The sequence below is a fragment of the Macrobrachium rosenbergii genome, chromosome 3 (genome assembly GCF_040412425.1).
Source record: "Macrobrachium rosenbergii isolate ZJJX-2024 chromosome 3, ASM4041242v1, whole genome shotgun sequence".
Classification (NCBI taxonomy): domain Eukaryota; kingdom Metazoa; phylum Arthropoda; class Malacostraca; order Decapoda; family Palaemonidae; genus Macrobrachium; species Macrobrachium rosenbergii.
The window spans coordinates 34,506,198-34,514,939 of NC_089743.1; the positions used below are offsets into that span (position 1 = coordinate 34,506,198).

At 34.8% G+C, this 8,742-nt stretch overlaps 1 protein-coding gene across 2 annotated transcripts in view; it reads right to left on the reverse strand.

Annotated features, from left to right (window-relative positions):
* The window catches only part of LOC136854258 (uncharacterized), a 233,017-nt gene extending 224,542 nt beyond the window's left edge, over window positions 1–8,475 (reverse strand). For both annotated transcript variants that reach the window (XM_067130608.1, XM_067130605.1), the window contains exons 1-2: window positions 8,448–8,475; window positions 7,125–7,583 (exon numbers count right to left, since the gene is read on the reverse strand). The gene's annotated coding sequence lies outside the window, so the exon portion shown is untranslated. The remainder of the gene's footprint in view (window positions 1–7,124; window positions 7,584–8,447) is intronic.
* Window positions 8,476–8,742: the final 267 nt, after the last annotated feature.

Genomic DNA, 8,742 nt, shown 5'->3' on the forward strand with positions numbered 1-8,742 from the left:
ATATATATATATATATATATATATATATATATATATATATATATATATATATATATAAAATACATACCTACATATACACACACACATAAAATCTATATATATATATATATATATATATATATATATATATATATATATATATATATATATATATATATATATATATATATATATATATATATATATATATATATATATATATATATAGACATATATTTATACATAAAGAAATTGATATAGTAATATTTACATACTAACACATACATTTTTCATTCATTTTCATGAAATGCACTTACTTTAGCAAAAGGTCTTCATGCACTAACCAGGAACGGCTAAACAAACCCCGGAGTGAACGAGAAATGGAAAATCACTTGGCATGAACCTAAGTCATTCAACGAATAACGGTTACAAAAGCCAAAATATTTAATGGAGAACGTATTTGCTAAAAAAAACAATTTTCATAAAATTTAATAAATTTCTTTCAGCAAAAGCGCATTAAAGAAAGAAATAATCTGGCAACGGTAGACAGACATTAAACAACCACTCGAAAACAGACAAGCGCCGACGGACCTAATAAGTAATTCTGCTAAAAAAAATCCATCCCTTTATTGACATCCAGGGAAACAATAAATATGACCTGACCCGCAAAAGCACTTGCATTAAATATTGTTTCTTTTGCTATTCAATGAAACTGCGATCAGAAGCAATTTCCGAAATAAATGAGTTTGCTAATCAAATAAACCTTTCAATGGGCGGGTTTACCAGACCCATAAATTCTGCCAATACCGATTTTTCGATTGCACGATTAATGCAATTGAACTGGCCATAAAAATGGCTAAGAAATTACATTACTGAATAAAAGATATGAAAGAGAGAGAGAGAGAGAGAGAGAGAGAGAGAGAGAGAGAGAGAGAGAGAGAGAGAGAGAGAGAGAGCGAGGATACTCATAACTTACTATTAAACTATAACAAACAATCGACTGATGATAGCCTAATATAAAACATAAATGTACGTTTGCAGATGTACCACTGGGAAAATAAAACACTAGGTATAAATCCTAACCGATTTGCCTTTAGTTGTCTAAGAGCTATTGCGACTTTATGCGGCATTTGTACATTTATACATATTTTAGCCAAATAATTATCAGAAAAAAAGAGAAGGGAAGTAGCCTACACATAACTCGTTAATTTTAACGGAAAAAGAAAACGTAACTATGAAATACGACATAGCCCATACGCAGAGGTATATAAGAGTGCAGAAGTCAACGCCGTTAACCGAGTACATTAATTTTGTAATCTCGCTTGTATTCACGGGGGCCTACAATCTGATTTTATTTTTTAAAACTACCAATCCCCAGTTCCCTTCCACGAGAGATCCTTGATAATTTTCCGTATAAAATGAAATATTGCAAAGCCATGCAGTTGAAGATCTATTTTAGATCAATAAAACCAACGATGATGAAGAAATACCACTGACATTTGAATTTCTGGGTGGGGCAGAAGGTGGTACAGATTTTGTAATATTATCAAAAGGTTAGATGCCTCTAAGACTGAACATTTACTGATATACTCTATGGTCTTTTCGCATCACTCCATCCATTGAACTATCAGCCAGGCGTCGAGACATTCGCGTGTACACGGAAAAACTATGTGATTGCAGTAGAATACATCCTTTCAAAAGCGCAATATGTCCATAAGGTGTCTTCCAACCAGTCTTAGTCTCGTTCACTATCTTCACTAAAGGCAAACATTTCTGTGCACTACCCAGCTTCAGATTTTTATTTCATTACATACCCGTTCACGCAATCACAAATTAAAGGCTTACACAAAAATGAATGTTAAAATAAAACAAACCGACTGTCAAGAAATGAATTAATTACAACATTAATAAATCTATTTAAGCTAAGGAAATCAGTCATTTCCAAAGTATTCAGTTCGATGGTGGTTTCCCTTCAATTACCACTAACGTATGGAATTCACCCCCTTTTCGTGATCCAAACTGGTTAGTTTTTTCTCTCAAAGGGTGACAGCCTAATGACCACGTCCAGTCAGCCTCCGCAGAGAATTAAATACATCAAGAAATAACACAAAAAAAACAATGACTAAATAAAAAGTTTTGACATGAACTGAGGATAACGAAGGTCAAACCTATTAGATCAACCAGAAGTTTTGAAACTGCCCAACATGAAGGCTTATATTTGAAGAGGTTCGCATCCAAGCCCATATGCTATTCAGCAGCCACAACCCACACCCGCTTCAGTTTGGGATATGTCACGAATCAGACACAGTAGAGCCATGGATTATGCTGAGCCATTCACATGGATATCAAAGAACGTAAGACAAATTTAAGTAATAATAATGATTAAGATACGAATAATGATATAAACAATGTCACTGGCAATCACCATGCCAGTGGATATTGTACTATTGTTGTTATAAAGAGAAAGAATATTGGCAAAATCTTCAAAAGATTAAAACTACACAGACGACTCTGAACTAAAGCCTCCAACACAAAGGCCATCCTTAATAAGAAATAATACACTGGAGTTCGGGCAACTCCTCAGGGATCGCTAAGTTTAGGCCTAAGCGCGTTTACAGTCTTTGCCTACGGCTACTTCCTCGATGCAGTGAATACCAAAGAGCTAGTTGTATGCTATATTAAGGTCGCATCCGACTAAACATTTCTCCGCCAGCAGCAGTAAAGTTTCCCCAGCGGACAGAGGGCTTGTGCATCTCACAGGCGTCAATCTTGAGATGTCCAAAAGACAACACCTAAAGAATAATGGCTTCAATATACTGTAGCTTTCGCTTCTTTCTTGGCAGCGGATCATTTCTCGGTTGTTGCTGTCTATACGAACGTAAGTGGACATATCGGCAAAGAACGGAGATTATTTTGACATCCTTCCCGCCTCGACAAGCTGACGATTTCGTTAAGCTGAAAAACGACAAGTCAAGAATAATCTGCTTCTTAGATTAATAGCAATAAAATGTAAAAGCTTTCAAATTATAATGTGATGAATGGAAATGAATATTTCGTGTAATTCGTAAATCATTCCAAAACATTTAGTGCATCCACTGAACTCCACTGTGGCTGGCGGTAGGGTTGAAGCTTCCCAACACTATTGCAAGCCCGATTCTCAGGCGCTTCAATTCGGGGGAGTAGATTCTGGAGAGAGAGAGAGAGAGAGAGAGAGAGAGAGAGAGAGAGAGAGAGAAGAAAAAATCTTGGTTTGACACCACCTCGAGATGAGATTAAATGCTGAGATTACAAAGATTAAAAAATAAAGTTAGGCACATAAGGATTGCCATGTTCATATTTGAGCTTACTAAATTGGGACGGATTTAGGGATTACCAAAAATAAAATCTGAAAGTCAAATGACTGACTATTAAACAATATAAACAAAAGAATAAAACTGTGTTTACTTGTTTTAATAAAACAGCTCTATTTAAAAATGCATGAGTACGCATTCCTTTAAAACGGCAAATGAAACACGCATAGCAAACTGTTCTCATCTTAATTTGTGGTTATCCATCTCTGTTGACGGCTTTACCTACTAGACATGAAATATTTCGTGGGGATGCACCATACGAAATGAAGAAGCGACACAAGAATGAGAACAGCTGATGAGTCTCGCGCTGCAATATCAAGATGTCCCGACGTGAAAGACCATTAAAAATAATGCGCTGGGAACGTAAAGAGGAGAATGAAAATAAACGGCCGAAAATAATGTAGAGCTTAATAGCAGAGAAGAAAAAGGCATCTAACTGACCTGCTTGAGTGTAGGACGGATGTTCACACAATATCAGAGGCAATGACCCACAGAAACCTCCACACCTTTGAAATGTGCTCAGGTGATGCCCGAGAACCAGGTATAACTCTACATCTACTGTTCAAGTAGTCTGCTTAATTTGATGAGACATTTAAATGTTGCCGGAAGTAACTATGACGTTAAATACAGTATAATTCACTGCTTTCGATATGAGCATTGCGTAACTCTTGTTTCTTATTTTCCTCCTGCTGGACCTGGTAAAATTGATAAAAAGTTTTGAGATGTTTTTAGTCCTTGCACGGCAAGAAAATGTAAATCTAATCCTTCGACTGTCCACGTTAACTTGGCAACAGCAGTACATAACACATTCAGCTGACGTTCCTAAATACTAACATAAAATGCTATCGATTTCATTGAGGTCAAGTCTAGTGGAAAATACAAACACTTGGCTTACGCAAAGAGTTTCAGGACACGGACCGTAATATAGATAAGTGGCTGACATCATTTTTAGTCTTCCACTTTTTGATTTATGACGTGTTGAGGAAAGCTCTGTGGAGGATTTGAAATGTGAAACGCCAGTTGATCGGCGCTGTACTTGTTTGCTAGCCAAGGCCTTTGAAAACTATAATGCCGCAGATTCTAAGGTCGCAGCTCCCCTTTGGCTTCGGTCACATCAATGGTAGCCTACATGAAGCTTAACATACGGTTTAAAATAATTTCATCCTCAGTAGAATGAGCAACACTATTTCGTTCATGCGTCTAATCTTTCGTTTCTGGGTATACCTATGCAGTTCAACATTAAACTTGTGATCACTCACATACCAGCAGTCGCCAGGCGATCAGAAGAGAAAAATGACGTACTTTATAGATTCCCACAGCACGTTTCACGCTACTGATAATACCTACTGGCTTCAAATAATCAGCATGACCGGATATGTAACCGTTTGTGAATGATTCGGAAAAGTGCTATATGAATGATTATTTTAACTCTACATTTACACAGATTTCATACTTAATAAGTTTTCTTTTTTCCCTTTACATAGAAGGGGATCTCAGATTACAATATAAGGACTCGTAAACGGAGATGAGCCAGTATCTGTATATATAATATAGTACACACACACACACATACACACATATAGGCTATAATATATATATATTATATATATATATATATATATATATATATATATATATATATATATATATATATATATATATATATATATATATATACATACACTAGTATATATAATACATATACATATACTGTATATAGCCTATATATATATATATATATATATATATATATATATATATATATATATATATATATATATATATATATATATATATATATATAATGTTACAGAAAGATTGTGAAACCAGTGATTTCATGAAATTCCTGAAACTTTCAGGGAACTCGTGAGGTCACCAGTTCGCTTAGGAACATTTGATCCCCGATGGCTTGTACTAAACACGGCGAAACAGTGATTCATCTACACTGTTTCGATGATCATATGTCCTTAAGTGAATTGGTGATTTCACGAATTACCTGAAATTTTCAGGGATTTCGTGAAATCTCTGGTTTCACAGTCTTACTGTAACACACACACATATATAATGCATATATACATACATACTTACATATATATATGTATATATATACTGTGTGTGTATGTATATATATACATATACATAATATATATATATATATATATATATATATATATATATATATATATATATATATATATATTTGCATAATGTTCATTCAAATTAGTGGCTCAACTCACCCGTTTACAGGGTCAAATCTGTAAGTAATGATCCTCACTCATCTTCTTATTCATATATCTATTTATCTGATAATTTATTTACTTATTTCAGAAAATTTTCATGCATATGAATAAAATAGATAAACTAAATCTAGAATCGTATCGATCCATATCTAAAGGTAATATGAATGTGCAGTTTCAATATTACCAGACCAGAGAGCTGCGTTTGATCCAGTAGTAGCCTACACGAACTAGAGATAAAGCGACAGACGTAAAGATGTAACACTGGAGTGTTTTAGCTAGAAATCTATTGTTAATACAGAAGCTGCACATCGAGAACTGTAAAGCTCTCTCACAAACTCTGCCAAGGGAGTACATTATTTATTTATAGTTTATACACTATCGACTTATCATGGATTACGAAAAAAACAAGGTATAGAGCAAATTTCCGCAGATAATCCAAGGATACTAGCACTAAAATAGGGAATGAAGTATCAAAAGTGTTGGACGAACAGATATAAACTAAAAGTAAATGGAGACGAATTAGAAAGTATATAAATAGGGTTAAAAAAAGTCTGCAAAGCTTCAGTCAAAGTAAGTATTGCGTAAAAGCAAATAGTTAAGACGGGGAGGACCTTTGGAGTACTTATTTATGAACGTATAAATATGACACAACAAATATTGAATGTAGAGAAGATTAGACAACATCACCCAAGAAATGCAACCTTCATAAACATTTGAATATGGATACCTTAAAAATGCTCGTACATAACTACAACAAGTCTCTATTGAGGCCTATTTCATTATTTACGGAAATTAAGGAATTTAACAGACAAAGCATCCAAAGTCACAAAGAACAAATCCCCACCTGATACGGTCACGCCCATTTATACTGAGCTTCATTGGCGGCCTATTATTAAGTGTTGACTTACACGCGATAAAGAATAAGACACCGAAATGCTTAAAGCCTCCTACATAAATATAACACAAAAAAACATAAATTCACACAGTAGGAGCATGGATAAATAGTACAGATTAATGGAACCAAGATGCAACCAAGGTATTAATAAAAAAAATTGTTTTGAAGATATAGAAAAAATATTTTTGAAGATATAGAAAAAAATATTTTTGAATACACGTGCCGGGACTGCTCAATAAATTACCTCAACAATTAAAAAAATATGTTGAAACTTGCAGACGTTTAAGAACACACTAATGACATTTACTGAGTAAAAACAGTTAGGATATTTAATAAGAGGTCATTCAACTAAGAATTAACAAGGGACTGCGGAGTGTGCTAAATAGGGACCTCCAAAAACATGATGATGGTTTAAGTGGGATGATAATCTTTGAACCAATATATGACAAATAATGATGATGTTCGACAGGTATAAAAGCTAACTTTAATAAGAAAATTGCTTTCTTAAATTCAACAATAAAAGCAAACAACTTACGAAAAGTCAATTTGAGCAGGTGTTACAAACCTTACAACAGAATTTTCGTTAGGTATGTTTATTTTACTAAACTCATTGACATTTTTGGTGGCTATTCCCCACAAAAAAAAAAAAAAAAAACTTACCTTTGCAGCAGCAGGAGACGAGGTGAGGCCTTCGGAATAACGGAGAGCTTCATGATCATCTGAAGATGTCCGCCCAGGTAACTCCTACCATCGCATTAACGCCCCCAGAGAGATGGGAGTCCTTTTATTTTCTCTTAGTTACCCTTCTGGACAGCTCCGCAATGAGAGATCAGGGTCTTTCAACCCTTGGAGTCGTGGGAAGCTGTTCCGAGCCTGGTGCTTTTCTTTCCTTGTACCGAACGTGTATAAGTCTGTGCGCAGGTTTAAGCGTTTCTTTTTTTTCTGCTCTTAATTTAGGATTGTGTGAATTCACAATATCTACTCAATTCCTTTATTATCGGATGCTAGTGTGCCACAATTCGCCTATCGTAGTAACAAATATACTGGGCGCAAAATGAGAGAAATGGTCAGTGGAAGACCAAATAACGACTTAAAATATTTTTGTGATTTGTTAAATGCCTGAAATATAAATCAGGCCTCCAGATGAAAAACAAAAACAATTTGCAAACGGTTAAAAGGATTTATAATAAATCAACATCTTGTATAAATTTAAGAAAGGCCTGCATCTGTCCACCTGAATAATTAATTTGCCATTTTATTCACAGGTCTAGTATGTCTTTTTTGCCTGCGACTGAAAATGCCCAAGAACAAATCTTTTCACTACTTGCGTCAGCTTGGCTAAATTAAAATTTTACTTATGTTCAAGAAAATTCTTATAGGTCTTAGCTTTTGTGCTGGACAACGTTCTTTTGGGGAGGGCTCTATTTACTTTGAAATGTATCTCAGTAAACCGAAGCAAGTAATACCAGCATTAATACTATTTACATTGAGCAAACTGAGGCAATATAAATTTCCATTTAGACAAAATGTGGCGACACTGTCAGTGACTCCAACATAAGCCTAAATATACCAGCATACGCTGATAGGCCTAAGCTACACAGAAAAAGCTACGCCTAAAAAATATGAAATTCACAACTGTCACTATCGCAAAGTACTTAGGGGCTTGTAAAGCAGCTACCTAGAGAACACATTCGGAGCGAGAGAATAACTGGAATTGAGACGAAATTCTTTAAATAAAACGAAATAACCTGGTTTGTTCTCTCTCCCCTCCTATACGGTTTACCAAGAACTCTCTCCTCTCTTATGGTGATTTCCTTTTAAAAACAACAAAAAGTTGCCTTCTAAACAACCCACTAACATAACCGAGGCGTAGAACCATATGACGATGGTATCATCAATACCCAACCGAGGTTCAATAGGTCACTAACACAGTTTATGGGGGCACACAACACATATTTCCGAGAGAAGAAACGCACAACCAACCTTACTCAGTCACGGCCACGACAATACTGACTCGGGCTTTTTGTTTGTCTCGTCCCCAGCCGTTCTCGTTCTGGCAATGTAGCGAGTGCAATAGGGGAACGTTCACTAAAACTACTTCTTGCTAGTCATTTGCAAATCACGAATGAATTAGGAAAAAAGCATTATAAAATTGAAATTTTGTTATAATTTTATATTTTAATAATTTAAATTTAATAAAATTAATCCATTTTATACCATTTTTGCTAAAAAAATATCCGCCAATGGTCATCCCTGAATACAATAATATTCCTAAAGA